Genomic DNA, 18,242 nt, shown 5'->3' with positions numbered 1-18,242 from the left:
GCATTTATTGTATTTTATGTGCACAATATTTTATATATTATACAGCATTAGCATAATAATGCGTTTAGTGCTCAAATGACTCTTAACAGTGGTATACCTGTTACCGTAAATCCACACAACACCGTTGCGTCACCCTTGTGGCTTGCCTGCCAGCTTTCCGCCAGCATTACGTTGCGTTCAAACAGTTCCACAGCCGATTAACAAATAAGCGTTTTTGTTTGTACATCTGTTTTTTTTTCACGTGTTTAATTGGAAGTGCTGAGGGCATCAGTTTAAACAGAGCATCACAATGGCAGGCCCAGGATTTAGCCAAGTCCCTGGTGCCCTTTCTGTCACTGTTAATTGTACGCTGGTTAATGGGGGAAATCCTCGCTGTAGCCTTCTGTGCTGTAACGTTGGCCAGTTTGTGGATTGGTTCATCAGCTGTTCGGCTTGTCATTATAAGACAAATAAGAAACACTTAAATGGCATTGGCTCCTATTACAGTCACTTAACCACAGGGAATAAATGGCTGTACATTTCATTTTGCTTTTCTGCCGGCTCCAGCGGTTCTCTCTCTTCATCAGTATCAGTGGCAGGGAGGTTTGCTTTTGTCCGTGACTGGAGGCACTTAGTGCCAGTTCAACTGGAGCTTTATGTGTGGGTCTAAGATCAAACCATGTTATGTACCATCTCAGCACTCACTTCAGAGCTGGAAACACATAAGATGTTCTAAATTTACCCTACATGACACAGTATAATCTCAGCGTGTATGTCGGCATATGCGTACGTGCCAGGAAAGAAATCATCTAAGGCAAAATAAAAGGGGCTCCCGCTGGTGTTGATTGTTTGTTTCCCTCTGTATGAATTTGTGATACATGTGCTCTTGCATCTGATGTTGCTGTCTGAAAAGCTCTCCCACGCTGTCGCATGATGCCCAACAAAAGCGTGTTCATAGGCTGATGCTTCTCTGATATCGCTGGATCACACATCAGTAGGATCTTTAATCTAAAGCTTTGCTTTACAATCATAATGCTCTTCGCTCACACTATACCTCAATTTAAATCCACTTATTTTTGTGAGAGGGCTTACAAAGTAGACACAGTTGAGCAATTTGCTATAGCCATGCAAAAAAAAATTAAAAATCCTCACCGTCACATACCTACTTTGAATATTAATAAACATTCATTTCATAAATGTTTTTCTTAGTCTCTCTGCAACGCTTCTAACAGTCATGACCGTCATTCATTAATATCATATTTTCTCTAAACAAATCCATGAAAAAGCAGTTCACGCCCTTAACAGCGGCTCGTCTGTGATGTGAAACGCCTGCTGTGGACTCTTATCTCGTCTTTGCTTTGTATGGTCAGCAGGACCTTATCATATAAACAGGCCAATGGCGTCTGTCTTTTTTAATTTCAAGCTTATTAGCAGAGGTTGAAATGCAGAGTGAAAATGAAAGGGTACATTTAGCGCCCTCAGACATGATCCTGTGTGAAATAGCCACAGGAAACAGCAGCTGACACATCTCGGTTTCCACATTTACATGCAGCTCGCTTACGTTTTGTTTACATGTTTGTTTGTTGCTATTTGAAACCTGTAAATCGCACATCAGGGCTTGATGCCACTCCAGGCTGGAGAGATCTTAAGGTGCCAAACATACATGTTTTTTTATTTTTTATGTTTCCCGTATAGGAACAGCAAGTGAGTCTTTTGTAGTTAAACAGCTGTGATTTGTCAGAGGATTGTGGCAGCTTTAAAGTGTGGCACTGCATTGTGAGAATGAGCGATGAATCAACACGGCATTCAACACGCTGATGATGCTTCAGGGACAATTCACAAAACGTTCTTTCTTTCATGATTGCAGCATTTCTATGGCATTCTTGAACATTCTCCGCTTGCTTTTCACATTCCAAGAAATCCGTATTCAGGAACAAATGAGGTTGTAAACCCAAAGACATTATGCAGTGAAAGAAACATGTTATACTCATGTGATACTTGTGCGAAACTCACCATCATGTGATTATATTTTGGTCTCTAGATATGTATTTTTCTTTCTCATTTGACCTGCAAGGCTTTTAAAAATAAATAAGTAAAAATTAAATAGCCTAATGATTACTTCTAATTCAAGTTTAAATTAAAAACAAATCCTCTTGTTTGATCCATGACCCAGCGGTTAGTAGAAATTCTCCACACACACTGAGGCATAAGCTGCATCCCAATTCAGAGGCTGAATCCTTCGAAGAACAGGGACTTCAAAGGCCACATTTTCGGAGTATGCAAAGGTTGAAACGAGCATTGTTAAACGGGACGTTCTAGCTCGTGTCGCCTAGCAACTGTCACAGCTGACGTTGACAAGCGGCAGTAACGTTTGTACTGGACTTTTTTTGAAAGTTATATTCAACTGTCTGAAAACAATACAGGGTTCACAACTTGTCTAAATATGTTCACCTTGGTCCATTTGTGTAAAGATTATAAACTATATAAAAACTTAATAAGATATGTCAACATTCAAACTGCTTTAAAGTTTCTTTAGTTTTACATTTGTGCCGTTAGATATTCATTAGATATTGTCGTCACCAGCACGCAATGAATCTTGGGAAAGGCTGGGCTGCAAAGGATCTACACGTTCTATCCTTCATGGCCCTTGGAGCAAAATAACATATTTGTTGGCCGCATTCGAAGAAGACCTTAAAATTGGGACAGCTTTTGTCGTGCCACTGTGACTCATTCGGCCTTTGAATGCAGATTTCGAATGATGCAACCTCTGAATTGGGATACAGCTATAGTACTAGGGATGCACCGATCCGATATTCAGTATCTGCTTCGATACTGCGATTCTTTTGCCAGATCGGTATTGGTCAGACAGGACCAATCCAAATCCGATCCTCACAGTTGTTACCGTTAAAGTCCCCCTGTGGTGAAAATCAAGCTTTTAATGTTGTTTATATGTCTATGTGGTGTTTTTAATGTGCTTTAAGACCAATCATGTGCAAATTTATGATCAACACCATTGCTGAGTATTTTCTCCTTAAAACTGCAGGGAAAAAAGACAGCTAGTGCCCTATCTTGCACCCAGCGGTTCAGCGAAAAGAGGCGCCGTATTCCGGCGCAAATGATCCCTGGTGCAATTCCGCCACTGACCAGGAAAAACCTAGTCTAAAGTCAGTGCGTTGCCAGTTTTTTGGGGTATCCGAATCGGATTACTTTTGAAAAAATGGGATCAGTTTATCCTGTGGTGGGAGGATCATCGACAAACACTGTGGGTGTGGCCTCAGGCCTCGGAGAGGCGTTTATTAACATAGAAATACACATAAAGGCAAAGCATATTGAGGGGCAAGGCGGCCCGACCATTCTCAGCTTGACACCGGTGATGCGTGCTCACGGCTTGGTGGCTCGGGAATCCCTCCCCGCTCTCCTCTTGGACCTGTGAGGACACCAGCGTGCATGCACAGGGGAAGAGACCGGTCTCATGAGGAGAAGCGCACTCGGCATTTGACAAGACTTCATTCCATTCAGTTGTGCCTCTTCACGGGCCACCAGTCCTGGTTGTTACCGCGCCCCTCCTCTCTCTCACACCCACTCCTGTCGGGGACTTGGCGAAGGGCAGCGATTTAAGGGATGGGGTGGTGCTGATAATAAGGGGGAGGCAGCCATTCCGTCATATTGGTTTAATTCCTAATGACTATTTCCTGTTTCCTCTCTACTATGTTTAAAAAAACAAACAGCAAAAAGACCCCCCAAAAACATATTTTTTTCTTGTTTTAGGCTCTTACACCATGATGACAGTCATTAGCTACTGAGTTAAAACATACTTGAACCCCTGTGAGGCAGAAAAGACAATGCATTTCTTAGCATGACATATAGTCCTGTTGACGCATGGGATCTGATCCTTTAAGCACTTTCTCTCACTTAACACATTTTTGCACAGATGTTTTGGGAGTTGACGCAGGCGGCTTGATCAATGTTCTTCCTCTAACTCTCTTCGGGTGTTTGAATAATCACGCTTGCACTGAAAAAAAGAAAGCCTCTCGTCCTAGATTTCCCTGATGGAATGTTATGCAAATGATAAAGATCAGAGTCTCACGCCAGCGTCTGTATTTGTGGAACTCTACCAGTGCAATAAAAGAAAAATCTATTAGAGAATCACTCAGTTATGCAAATTAATCATCCAGATTTATTCATCATTCCGATCTGTTTAAACAAACAAACTCAAAAGATGCTGATGTTAGAGTTGACCTCTTTTTTGGTGGAGTGAGCTGAGGACAGTGGTCAGCAGTGCATCTTATTTATGCCCATCGTATACAGTATGTGAACAGTTGAAATGTAATCGTAATCCTTATATGACCTAAAAACATACTTATGTTTCAGATTATTATGACTTTTTTTTTTTTTTTACTTGTCAGATGTGTTCAGTGATTTGTTGTGTTAATCTCCATCCTTTAGATCTGTGTGGTTTCCATGGCTTTTTTTTTTCTCCATGCACTTCTTTTCAGAGATGTTGTGTTTCTGGTCGACTGCTTGTTTTCTGTAAATCTAAGCAGCGATGCGTGATGTAAAGTGATACAGTTTCGTCTCAGTGGTCATTGTTTGGATGTCTGAAAACTTGCTTCTTGTTTTAAAGTACTTCTTAAATCAGAGTGTGTTGATCTTTTTCTTTTCTTTTCTTTTCTTGTTTGCTCAGAATAGTTTTTTTTCTTTAAATGTAATAAGCAAAAAGGAAGTATTTCAATCAAAATAGTATGTAAATCAAAAATCGAATTGAAAACTTTTAATTATTATTACTATTGTAAATTATTTACAGTATGCGTAATTATTACGCAAGTCAATATTCTGATCATAATATTTTTTCTAAGCACATTTTACTAGTTCCAAATCACATCACTCTTAACTACAATTAATAGATTAGGCTATATGTAGTTGATGAGGGAAGGTGTGGATTAAAGTAAAAAAACAAAAACTCCAAATTGCAAATTAATCTCACAATTAATTACAAAGGTATAACAAGATTGAATTTAACATGTATTAAGTAGTTAATCATTTCTACAGCTAAATTGGGCCAAAAAGGATTTGACTGACTAACTGAGTCCAAAATTATGAAATGCCCAAAAGAAGGATGCAACATGGTCAAATTAACGATTTGTTAATGGACAGTGAAGTCGGTAGGGTCAACAGGTTGAGGAGAAAAGACATATTAACTGCACAATACTAAGAATTAAGGCAAAGAGTTAAGTGTGAAACCACCAGGAATACTTTAGTCTCCAGTGCCACCATTTTCCAGAACAAAGTCTCCAGATGTACTGTACCAAGGTGTCAGGTTCTCAGAGACTTTGCTGAGATAATAAAGGCTGAAACACAACCTCCTCTTAATAAAACACAAGCTAAAGTGTAATATAATATAATATAATATAAAATAATACAGATTAGGGTTAATGTTTTTTTTGTTTTGTTTTTTACTTTTGAGGGACCAGCACGACTTAATCTTTTACTGCTTTGGAGAATGTATCTTCCACAGACTGGCAGTAGTTTTGTGAGTTAATTTGAAGTCCATCTCATCTCCTAACCTGAAAGGTCTGTCTAGCTCATTGTAAATAGCAGCTCACGCCATTACTCGCTCACAACCTTGAGGTTTTCTGACTCTAATTGGTGCTGGTCCTTCAAGAGTCACTCTCGACTGAAACTGTAATTTTCTGCCTAGACATTATAAGGTGTTTTTACTGACATACTTTCAACCCTAAAACACCAACACAGTGCAATGTGTAAATAAAATAAAATATGGATAAAACGTCTGTAAAAAAATAAAAAATAAAAACACGGTACAGAGTATTCATTCTTATTACCAGTACATTGGGCCACATTTTTACAGACTAAATTAGAGTGTATCAGTCTATAAAACCTTTAAAATATTAATATTCATCAATAGAGAAAATTTTGGGGAAATCTTTGATCATTTGTGGGTGTTCTAGGGTGTTCTCTTTTCGGGATTCTGGGAAGAAATCTGACCCGACTTCAGATTCAACCAGATCAATAAAATTGTATTTCAGGCATTTGGATTCACTGCTTGCTATCACTATCAATGTAGACATTAATGTAGTAGCTAGTTAAAAAATAAATAAAATGATATATATATATATATATATATATATATATATATATATATATATATATATATATATATATATAGAGAGAGAGAGAGAGAGAGAGAGAGAGAGAGAGAGAGAGAGAGAGAGAGAGAGAGAGAGAGAGAGAGAGAGAGAGAGAGAGAGAGAGAGAGAGAGAGAGAGAGAGAGAGGGGGGGGGGGGTATGCTGTATTATAATCAATCTGGATGAATTTGTTTTGAGAAAGCAAATGTAGATAAGCACTTTCAAAAGTAAAAGTGCAGCTCAATCATATGACAGCTGTATATAAAAGGCACAGTTTGGTATAGGGGGCGACACAGCTTACCTACTGACACATTTGCCCCACTGTCCACTACCCTAATTTTTGTTGGTTAATTTATAATTTTTTCCCAAAAATGTATTAATATAAACTTTTGTTAAACTACCAACAGAGGGCATCCCTTCCTTTGTTGTCTAACTGTATCCTCTTATGTAAAACTTCACTGATACATCCTATGATTATTATCCACAGGAAGCTCATTTTGAAAGCTCATTTGAATTTTGAATAGTATCTAGTGTTTTTTTTTTGTGCCTCTATAAAAAAATTAAGAATATATAAATATACCCTCACAGAAGAGCTAAATATAATAACCTGCATATGAAAAAGAAGTCTCAATTGGAGGAGTAGACGACTGTGAGATTCTGCCAATGGCTTACAGTACAGACGTATGCTCCTCATAACCCTGCAGGCTTCACATTCACCCCTCGGTTCCAGCCTATCCAGAGCTCAGTTGTAGGAGGATTCTATCATTCAGCTCCCCAGAGAGCTTATGGGAGCCCTCGGGGCTTTAACATGCGTTCAGACACCATCATGCTACTGCCCCTCATCTTAAGGGTCAGAAAACATATTGAATTTTGTAATTGATAGCTCACATATTTGTGTTTGGAACATTGTGTACCAGATCAACATTATGCATCTTAAGAAAAGCAATATTGACTGCATTCTCATCGACTTGATTCCACATCCGAAGATCGACAGTATATACAAGACCTATTGACACAACCTAACCTTTATTTATACAGTGCTTTATCCAATGCATATTCTTTCAAAGCACCTTCACAGTAATAAACAGTAAGCAGCCGTAAAAAAGACAATAGTGTCATCATTCAGCTCAAGTCAGTTCAGTGTTGGTTCAGTTCAATTACTGTGTAAAGTTCATCAATTATGAAACAACTTCAGTTCAGCTATAAGGCAATAGTGTTCCTATTCAGCTCAAGTCAGCTCAATTTTGATTCAAGTCAGTTCATTAGCTGTGTCAATGTTGAAAAATTCAAATCAACTCTACAAAAGACAGTAATGTCGTCACATAGCTCAATTCAGTTCAGGTTTTATTCTCATCTGATAGTGTCAGTGCAGTCAAATTGATACTGAATATTAAGTGTCTTATTAAAGCCCTCTAAATCTAATTTTTCCCATCCTGTTCTTAAGCTTGAAAACTCCTGGAATATGCAAGACAATGTTCAGACTCGGATCTTGCTGGCAGCGTGGTGTTTTACAGGTACACATGGCTGGCGTCCTTTGATTCGAGCGTTTGCACTTCAACAGTCACTGGCAGGATCACAAAAAGAAGCCGGACACAAATGCACTGTGATTGAAATAACCACTTCCTGTTCTCCTGTTATTTAAGGTGTAGTGAACCACGGTGGATATACTTGTGTAGCCTCATTCTCTGATAACCTCGCATAACAGATGCTGTACGTGGGAGTATCGGCACTTCCTAGCTCCCATTCGCTTCGCGCCGCTATCTGAAGTTGCCCCATGGACTCCTGGCATTTGAATTGTAAACATCGACTTCCTTCCATATCTGTCATCTTCACGTTTTTGAAAGTGTCTGTTTACCACCGGCGTGGCTTTGCCTTGCCCTAGTCAAAATCAATGTTCATCAGAAGAGGCCAGGGGTCAAAGTATGACTTGCGAATCCCACTTCATCGATCCACTGTGAATAATTTAAGCCGGTTATGGTGTGCTTGCTGTAACTGGTGATGGCTTAGTTCTTCACAAGGGTATGGAGAAAGAGGGGGTGAAGGTGGAGGAAAGGAACGGGAGAGCCAGATGGAGGATGTGGGGGGGGAAAGAGAAGCATAGAAGTGAGAATGTATGAAAGAAAAGGAGTAGGCAGTTGAAAGTAACAATGAGCATCATTCAAGGTACTGTTTAGGGGTTGTGCTGTTACCATCGGGCCTCCTCCACAGTTTTAGACTGAACAGAAGGTGACAGGGCTGGAACAGGCAGATACACACAATCATGATCTCACTACTGTTTTATTCACTTTAATTGGACCATATGGCAAATTGAAGCAACTAACAATACTTTGATAGAGACACCCTCCTCCTTTCCGTTAACACGTACTGTTTTTGTGTGTTTGGTTTTGAGTGGGAAAAAAGGAAGACTGTCAAATTAAAGGATTTAATGAATAAACCATGCATGTGACAAGAGATCTAAAACAAATCTATTTTCTTACCGTGCTTTACTCTCAAGGGCTTTAATTGTGACTTGAAGAGTGTAATTTTTTCGATGTTAAATACTTACTTTTATCCCAGTTTAATCTGCAAAGACAACTAGTAGTAAAACAAGGTTGATTATTTCTTAAAAAAAAAAAAAACTGTAAACAGGCTGCCTGACAACAGCAGTACTTTGTCTGACCAATAGAAGATGAGGGGATATACTGACGAGGTAACGTTAATGATATTGACGAGTGGGCGTAGAAACGCATCAGCTGTGTGTGTGCTTGGCCATCAAGTGGTATTTCAGACTGGACGTGCTGCGATGATAGCTCAGTTCACAATGACAAAACACACAGATCCCTTTGGTCTTGTCAACTGAACCATTTGGCAACTTTTTAAAAGTAAACTTTCTATTCATAATCTTATTGGCATCCATTTCGGCATCTCGCTCTCAACTTTCAACAACTCGTAATGTGATAACGTAATGTTAAAGGGGTTCGCACTCCGGACGAGAAGGACGCGGCTCGGCGCTGTGCTTCTCGTCCACTCTTTGGCCGGTTCGCAACCCCAAACAAGTGTGTGCGGCATGCCTGTTGTTTTGTTTCTGGTCTAGCTAGATCCGGTGTGGTTTTGTAGTTTCAAAACTTTACTAGTTGTTGCAAAAGCATATGAAAAAAACTACAAAGTTTGCTAGGCGTTATCTCGCAATAAAAAAATTTACGCCCTTAAAATGGGTTTGCGTTAACGCCGTTAATAACGCGTTTAACGGACAGCCCTACTTTGTAGTTATTATTCTTGGTGTGAGCGGGGCAGGGAAGGTTTTTTTGTTATGTTGGTTGAAAGTCTCTTCATATCCTGATAGTTTAAATTATGTTTTATTGTTTTATTAACAAGGTTCGGGAAGAACACGTTCTAATGATCAAGCAATCAAGTCATTGCAACCAGCTGTCATCAATCAGTGATCAACAGGTCCACTCAATCAGCATGAGTAAAACCTATAAATACACGCAGTCGACTCACCCATATTCCTCAACAGCGAAAGGGATCTCATGCTTTCAAAGCTAGCTCGCTATTATCAGCCTCTCCGAAAATGACCTTCCCTACCTTTAAGATTTAAACTTGTCTGATATGTCAAACACATACTGTAAACACTCCAAACACTAAAGTCATTCCAAACCCGCAAGACTTTCATTCCTCTTCAGAACACAAATGAAGACCTTTTAGATGAAATCTGAGAGCTTTCTGTCCCTCCGTTGACAGCAACGCAACAACCACTTCGACGCTTCAAAAAGTTCATAAAGAGATCATGAAACTAATCCATATGAAACGAGCGGTTTACTCCAACATTTTTCTGAAGAGACATGATCAGGTTATATGATGAACTGACTTAATTTAGGCTTTTGTTCACATATAAAATTAATCAGCAAACATAAACAGAAGCTCAACTGAACCTAGTTGACGCACAAGAACAAAATTCATTGGTTCTTGCTGAAGTAACACGAGAATGAACCCCATTGGTTCTCGCACATCATGCGAACATTCTTGAGCTTCCATTTACCACAACTGATGGTTGAATGTATGTTTATATGTGAATAAAAGCCTAAGTTCAATCTGTTCATCATATAAATTGATCAATCATATATCTTTAGAAAATTTGGACTAAGCCGAAATTTATAATTTTCTTGTCTACAAACTGACTACAAACTGAACAATTCTATTCTGCTTGTTGATGATAACAAGGCATAAATATGCACTTTACCTTAAATGGTGATTTGTGACATTGATTACAAACAGAACATGTTTTATGTCAAGTCAAAACTTGACAAACAACCATCGCAAGGTCCACATAATTTATCTGCTTCATTATACCGAATATCAAAGATTTCTTTGCCTGGGTTTGAATATTACCATTAACCAGCAGTGTTATCTAGTGACCTGCATGAATTTAAGAGGCTTATGGTAAAATGAGACAGGAAATATTGGAGCTGATGTTTATCTTCTACGAGATTCATTTTCCATTAAATACTAATTATGATGGATCCAGTGCCGCACCCTCGTTCTGTCCCAGACCCCTATCTATTAGGAAGTAATCTTTCTCTGTGTTTGGATTGTGCTTAAAAAGTTATGCCTGAAAGTGCAGTCAGAAGTTTAAAGCAGTGGTAAAATAGGAGTTCCGCTTTTCATATTTTAACAGGAACAGCAATTACTTTTGTGAATGAGGCTGCAATTTTTTATATCCATTGCCTACACCCCCCACCACCCTTATAATCCTGCTTAAACTCTGCACAAGCAATTACGCCATAGCCCACTGGTTCCCCTTTAATGCCTCTTTCATCTGCCCGCACCAACTTTTCCATCATTTTTGCCTGATTAAAAGATGGAGGGGTGAAGCAAATAATGAATAGGTTGCTGAACCAATGAAGTTGCCCCGAAAGAAGTAAAGTAGTGCCATTTTTTTTAGGGTAAAAAGAGGTGGTGTAATTGTGGTTGGTAACGGTTTGTTTGTGTGGGTGTATGTTTTTTTATTAACGGGACTTTACACAAGCTACACTTTGGTGTTCATGATATTAGAGGCACAAATCTTCTGTTTTTTGTTGTTGTTGTGAGAATTAGATGTTAGACTAAATATTAGGATGAAGAGTAACTAGTTTTAAGCACATAAAATGTCTGTATCCTTATGTTAAAATGGTAGTTTTGTCTGTCACCACATGTATGCAACATTTAAAATCATTTAATCAATTGATTTGGTGTTTAATTCATTGTTGTTAAACAAATCTGTTGATATAATATTGCCCAAATGTAATGTTACTCAAAATTGTGACACTCAAAAAGTAACATTATTTTGAACCTTTCTACATGGAGGAACAAGTAAATAATCTCATTACATATTTTTTTTTCAATCGTTTCTTTATTGCTAATGTGTTGACAGCTAAACAGCTTTCGGCAGCTGTTACTAATTAAGAAAACAATCATCAAACTGAATTTTCTTGAATTAACAGAAAAAATAAGTTCATCAGGTGCAATTTTGTAAAATATTATGTACACATTTGATCTAATATCCATTTTATATATTTATGATGTTATATGATGTTATATATATATATATATATATATATATATATATATATATATATATATATATATATATATGGCACGTTTATAATGTAAGTTAATGTTAGCTCAGATCAAATAATACAGATTTTTTGGTAATGTAGTAGTTGAAAATATTAGCCTAACTAAGAGTAATAAATGCTTTTAGAAGTATTTTCCATTGTTAAATAATATATTTAACTAATGTTAACAAATAAAACTTTATTGTAAAGTGTTACCAATCACACAAATTAAGTTTCAAGTTCATCTTATGAAAAAAAAAGGCTCATGTTTTGACTTTGACCTTCTGAGGTGAACGTTTTCTAAATACTGTGACTTTCATGCCCATGTGTATGAATGTGCATGTTGTCATTGTTCTTTGTTATTGTTCTGCGCTGACCTTTTGTCTTGACCTCGGTTAGGACATCCCTCAGAACAAGGCTGTATTACAGGAGGTCGTGCTCTCGACATTAGCTTGAATAGAGGGGCACATGAATCACACGGATCACTCTTTATACTCAGATGATTGCATAATGAATGTGGCACGTTTGATTTCGCTCTCCTGTGTATATATGACCTTTAAATGAATTTCCCTGTGCGGGGTTGCATATAACCATCACTTATTTCAGACAGGCGAGGGAGCATATGACGAGCGGGTCGTATATCATAACTGTCTGAGCCGGCATGAGAGCAGAGAATGTAATTGTGCTAAAGTGCTGTTTTGTCTGCAGTTTTGAATGACAGCATTACATTAGCTTGTCTTTAGTAGCAAAACGTTTCTTTCTAAAACACTCTTCAAATGATCAAACTTTTATTGTGTGTTGTATATGTAAGTATATTGCAAAGCAGTTAGTGAACTACGATAAAGCAGAAATTATACACCGACCATCATAAATTGCAGACTTTTTCTTGAAATAAAGGTACCTGCCTTTGTCTGGCAAGGACAATTTCTCTGCAATTTCTTTACTTGCTGTTTACATTCACAGACATAGCCGACTTTGTTTATGTGAACTTTGTTTGGATTTGACATAACATTGTGTGTATTTGACAAGCGCAATAAGATGTGAAATTGAACTTAGTTGAATACTCACGGAACACACTGTCTAATTTTTTAGTTTTTTGCTGAATATCCCATACAGAAGCGGTTCTGGCTCCGCCGTGTTCTGGAAAGCGGAGTGGGAAGCAGTAGCTCATTTGCATTTAAAGATACATGCGTGCAAACATGTTTTTTATTCCACTCAAAAATAGGCATTTACTATATGGTATAATAAATTATCTGTGGGGCATTTTGAGCTGAAACTTCACAGAAACATTCTGATACACCTGACACTTATATTAAATCTAATAAAAAGGGGCATAATTGAAAAAATGGAACCAGTTCAGAATATATTCCCTTCTTTTTCATTCATAGTAGAGCCGTATAGCAATCTATTTCTTATCTATAATCTATTTCTTTTCTATTGTGTATGTCCCCTGTTTAGTTGTATACAGTGTAATGATAATTACAAAGGGATAAAAAGGGAATTTACACATAAGAAGCACAAATCATTAAAATATGTAAATCAAGCCCTAGTGATCTTCCACTAGCAGTGTATAAGTCACAACCTGTTTAAATAAACATTCTTAAAGACTGCTCATCATCCCAGTGTGATTTGGTTGGTTTGGATTTGCATTCCAAGGGCTTTTTTCTGAGCACTTTCTTTCTGATTAAAACATCTGGCCACTGTGTAGTTCTACCTGCACATCTGTCGAGGGGGAGAGCTCTGCACAAATCTTCTTCATCGCAGAGGTAGCTGACAATCACTCTGACAGGAAGAGGGAGAGATGGAAGGAATGATTTATTAAAGCTGGGGAAACAGCTCGCAGACCACGTCCAGACCGTCCGTATCATTCAAGAACATGTTTCCACCCTCGCAAAGAGCTGTCCTTTTTAGTGATTCCGCAGCGCCACAGAACATTCCTTGAGAAGGAAAAAAGAGGACACCGTTAACGGCAAAGATGACCCGACCCGCCTCCACTTGTCGCCAAAAGTGGATGTCGGCAAGCACTTCCTTCTCTCCCAGCTCAGCATATCTCTTTTTTCTCTGCCTTGACTTGCCTTAAAGGTGATCCCAGACTCATATTATTTTAAAGTTTGGTCGTTGTGTAGCGGTAAATCACCAAGAAACCCCAGCTGACGATAATTAAGGTTATTAGACATAAATACGTGTGGAAGCCACTGGGACCCGTTTCGGAGTGATGGCAGGTGTCGATGCTACTGCAAGTGTGGAGTTTAAAAATATTGTCTCTTAAAATATCTCCCTTCTGACATTTATCTTTGCACTCTCTGGAGTCATTGCCTACAGAGATGGCAAAGACAGACCAGGCACATTTGTGAAGTCATGCACCTCATTTTCGAACTCTTTATCCTCTACTGTGTTGCATTAAACGTGCTGCATAATACATTTACGTCCTTTGATGTGAGCTAAAATCCCCTTCCAAATGGCCAAATGCTTTGTGCACATATTAAGCACTCAGGCATTTAGTTGCATTACCATTTTAAAGTTGTAAAAAACATATTACAGCTAATTGGAATGAATTTTCTAAATGGGAGGAATGTTACTGTCATGTCTCTGCTGTTAGACAGCTGTCACTATTATGAAGAGCAAGCGGAACAGGAAGATTTCCACTCTGTCTAATTTAAAACTAATCCCTGACTAGTAGGGTTGGGAAACGGAAAATGTTCTCAATCTGAATTGGTTCTCTTTTAAATAAAATAAACTATTTTGAACCCAATGATTTTCACGACAATTGGTTTCGCTTATGATTCTAGAACATCTGTATTTTTCTTGTGGTAATGCAGAATGGCAGAAAATAAACATAAAATATGGAGTGTATGCATCAGAGCATCTTTAAACTTGGGCAGTGTCATGATGGCCTGTATGAATATTATTTGTATGTATTTATTGTGCATGACAATGAAGAAGCAAATTAATTGTATTAATTGTGTAAATACATTTTTAATTTGGCTTTCATGTTTGCAAAAAAAAATCTAATAAAACTTTAATGATGAAATCTTAATTGGAATTTCTGATTTTGAATTTCTTAGAGTGGCATACTCGACATACATTTTAATTTATATATCTTATATAATTTTAATATACTATAATTGCTCATATATTTGCTGTGCGATTCTGGATAAATTGAGAAACCGATCACGATTCTCTCACTGAACAAACAACTAAACAAAACAACATAAAAATTAATGGACGAATGAATGAATCTTTCACGTTTCATTATGAATCAGTGCTTTTGAACAAAACTCTTGAATGATTGATTTTTTTTTTTTACTGGTGGCGTAAAGATGTAATATATATAATCAATAATTCAAGCACCAAGGTCTTTTCAAATTTTTTTTTTTTTTTTTTTTGCTTCCGTAGACATCAGTGTTTTTATCCAAACTATAAACTTTTATCCAAGTTTTTCTGTGATAATTTGAATATTTGTAACGCATAAATAATTATACTATGTGTATGGAAAGACTGTTTGTGAAGCTGTTTCTCTTTGTTGTTGTTTTTCTCTCTCTTGAGTTCCTGCATCAAATGGTTATATAGCAATCAGTGTGTTCACATAAGACTTATAGTGTAGTGTCAAATGGAAATTAGTAAAATGTGTGGGGTTTCTGAAATGAGCTTCATGGATGAATCCATTCCATAGCTAATAAGGAGTAACTAGTGTAGGTGGTTATGTAATGTTCCAGCATTACATAAAGTTCATACAGAACTCTCCCCCTCACTCCTCCTCCATCTTTCCACAGGAATCAATGGCTGTGTTTGTATGTTTGTTTTTCTTCTCTGTGAAGGGCTATGTGAATGGGTATTGAGATGGGTCACCTTTGCTCTGTCAGCCTTGACCTAGACTCAACCCCAGCGCTAATTGTCATTTACAAAAATGAGATGAATGTTATGATTTGTGAAGAGTATGTACACTTTTCTCAGTACAATTAACCTTGAGAATGAATTGGTATATCATGAACAGTGTACAAGACAAATAATCCACGAGGTCATGTTTAGGTCAAAGGAAATGGGAGAGTTTTAATGGAAGTGGCTGGAGTGTTTATCTGTATATGGAACTCTTGTGCACCATTACTGAACCACTCCCATAAGGGATTTTAAGAGTGAAAAGAATAATATTTTCTATCTTTATGTGGTTTGCAATATCTATTAATGATATTAATTATCTATTAATTAATCTACCTATTAAACGATAAAATTAGGCTTGAGTTAACTGATGACTGACACCTTTCAGCTTTGCAGGATATATGGTTTCTGCTCCATTCTTTCTATGTTGTAAAGGAAAAAAGCCAACTAGCTGTTCAGGGTGCTTTCATTTTATGCCCTTACACCCTTTTAGTCGAGTTAGCTAGCCTTTCTCAGGGTGACTCAGATAATCGTCCTACCAATGGCTTGGGCATAGACCTCCCCGTGCAGCCAATTAAACTGTGTCACTCTGGAAATGTGCAGGAAGAAGCGATGGTAAATGAAGATCGATGAAGAGGAAGCAGTGTCCGTTATTTATAGGCTTTACGTGGCTGTTAGGCCTGACCTGCAGTTTACCCTATGGGCTGTTGTTCCTGACCAGTGGCAGAACTGTGGAGAATTACACCGTTTTAGGTTTGAGTGCTCTACATTACAGTAGAGCAGGCTTCATTTGAGGTGGGACTAAAAAGATTTTCTAAAGAAAACGTGAGTGGTGCATTTTTTTTCTTGGAAAACACACTAACAGTCACAATGTACATTCTTTCAGTCTGTGTATTTATTAGTGTTTGGGATTTTTAAGTGTCCCTTTCTGCAGGTTTCATTGATATACCAATAGGTGGTGACAACAAGTTAATGTTTGAACCTTTGAGGTAGTCAGTCATTGAATCATTCATTCAATTGATTTGTTCAAAAAACTGATACTTTATAACAAAACAAACTCTGTTTAAGTGATCCATAAAATCATTCACTCAACTGATTCATTCAAAAACACTGATTCATTCAGGAATGTGCAGTGTGTTGCTCCGAGGCATGCTACAGTTCTGATTTAACTTTGTTTAAAAATATTTTTGTTGATAAAATACATTTAAGGGTGTGTTCACACTTCACTGTTTCGTTTTGGTCCAGAGCCCGGCCCCCCAAACAATTGTCCTGGTCCTCTTAGCGTTCACATTGGCATTTTAACACTGAACCTAAATATGCTGAACCTAAGGGCATAGGGATATGTTCACAACTTAATTGGTTGGCTATTATTACGTATATTTTGAGAACTTACCGAACATCCAAAACAATGCTGGGCTAAAAGCGCTCGTTGTATGTGCGTAGCCTACATATGATGCTATTTTTACCAGCTGAGAACTTATCAAATGTGTAAAGGAGTCAAAACAGCTGCAGGGATTCTTCCGTCACACACAAACAAAGATCTGCTGTGAGGAGATGTGGTTTTGATGCCTTTTAAGGGTTGCATCTTGTGACATCATGTTCCGTTTTTGGTTCGTTTACATGTCTTTGCTCTGTTTTGCGTTCATATTTCAGTCGAACCACACCAGAGTTAGTTTGGAAGTGGACCGAGACCCATCTTTTCAGCTGTCTCTGCTTTTCAGCAGGGTTCGGATGGCAGCTTTCACACTTATTCAAATGAACCACACTAACAGAGCAAGTGTGAACACCCTAAGTAACTGCAATATTGTGTAAAATGTGAAGTGCTTCTTGATTGTTCATCTGTTGTAACAAGAAATAATATATTATGCTCACTTATGTGCTTTTACCACTTCTGGTATAAGAGTTTATTATATGGCTGTTCAGTGTAAAAACACTTACACACATATTGACAACAAAAGTAAGAGGTACAGTATGTCACCTGAATTTTTTTTTTTTTTAGGCATGAAATGAGCGGAATGTTAATTGTCATATATTCCCTAATGACTAGCCTGGTTCACTAGAGCGAGGCTGGTACCGAGAGGGAAAGAGCGTGAATCCAGCGCTCCGTCACCCTTTCCAGTCGAGACTCAATGACTTTGAAACTCTAATGGGTATTATTTGCAAAGGGCACCTTCATTTGCGTGACATCACTCCAAAAGACAAGGTGATTTTGTGCTAAGCTGTAATCCCCCTGCGCCACTTGCCACAGAGGTTCGCCAACTTCAGATCAGTGTGAACACACAGCGGACTGGTCACACATTGTTGTTACCAAAGCAAATCCAAACGATTATTTAATTGTTCATTAATTGCGCGGTTGTAGTTTCGCTTGTTTCTAATTTTGGTTCGTGCCTTGGACTGTAACAAGGTGACAGTCATGCTTTTTGAAGATGCAATTAGAGCACAATTGCTCGTTTGTGTGGGATGAACAGGTGTTGTAGCTTGTTGAGGTTCAGGGAGGACCGGAGTCATTTTGTTCTTGTGCCACAGGGTATTGTTTTTATGTTTATGTCTGTTGCTCAAAGTTGATTAAACGGGAACACTCATTTCCTCAATTAGTGTTAATTGAGGAAAAGAGTGTTGCAGTTTAATCCTCAATTAGTGTTAATCAAAGAAACATCTAGTTATATATA

General features: G+C 37.9%; 1 protein-coding gene and 1 long non-coding RNA gene across 8 annotated transcripts in view; one reads left to right on the top strand and one right to left on the bottom strand.

The window, feature by feature from the left end:
- The window catches only part of ntm (neurotrimin), a 274,033-nt gene that overhangs the window by 205,559 nt on the left and 50,232 nt on the right, over positions 1-18,242 (top strand). The gene's annotated exons all lie outside the window — the stretch shown is intronic.
- LOC306991123 lies at positions 7,450-13,911 on the bottom strand. Its single transcript, XR_013796038.1, has 3 exons — positions 13,773-13,911; positions 13,412-13,634; positions 7,450-8,133 (listed from the first exon to the last, which is right to left on the bottom strand). It is a non-coding gene; the product is annotated as an uncharacterized lncRNA (long non-coding RNA).

Source organism: Phoxinus phoxinus, assembly GCF_949152265.1.
Source record: "Phoxinus phoxinus genome assembly, chromosome: 23".
Lineage (NCBI taxonomy): Eukaryota > Metazoa > Chordata > Actinopteri > Cypriniformes > Leuciscidae > Phoxinus > Phoxinus phoxinus.
The sequence above is the reverse complement of the archived record's forward strand: the minus strand, read 5'-3'. Positions and strand labels throughout refer to the sequence as shown.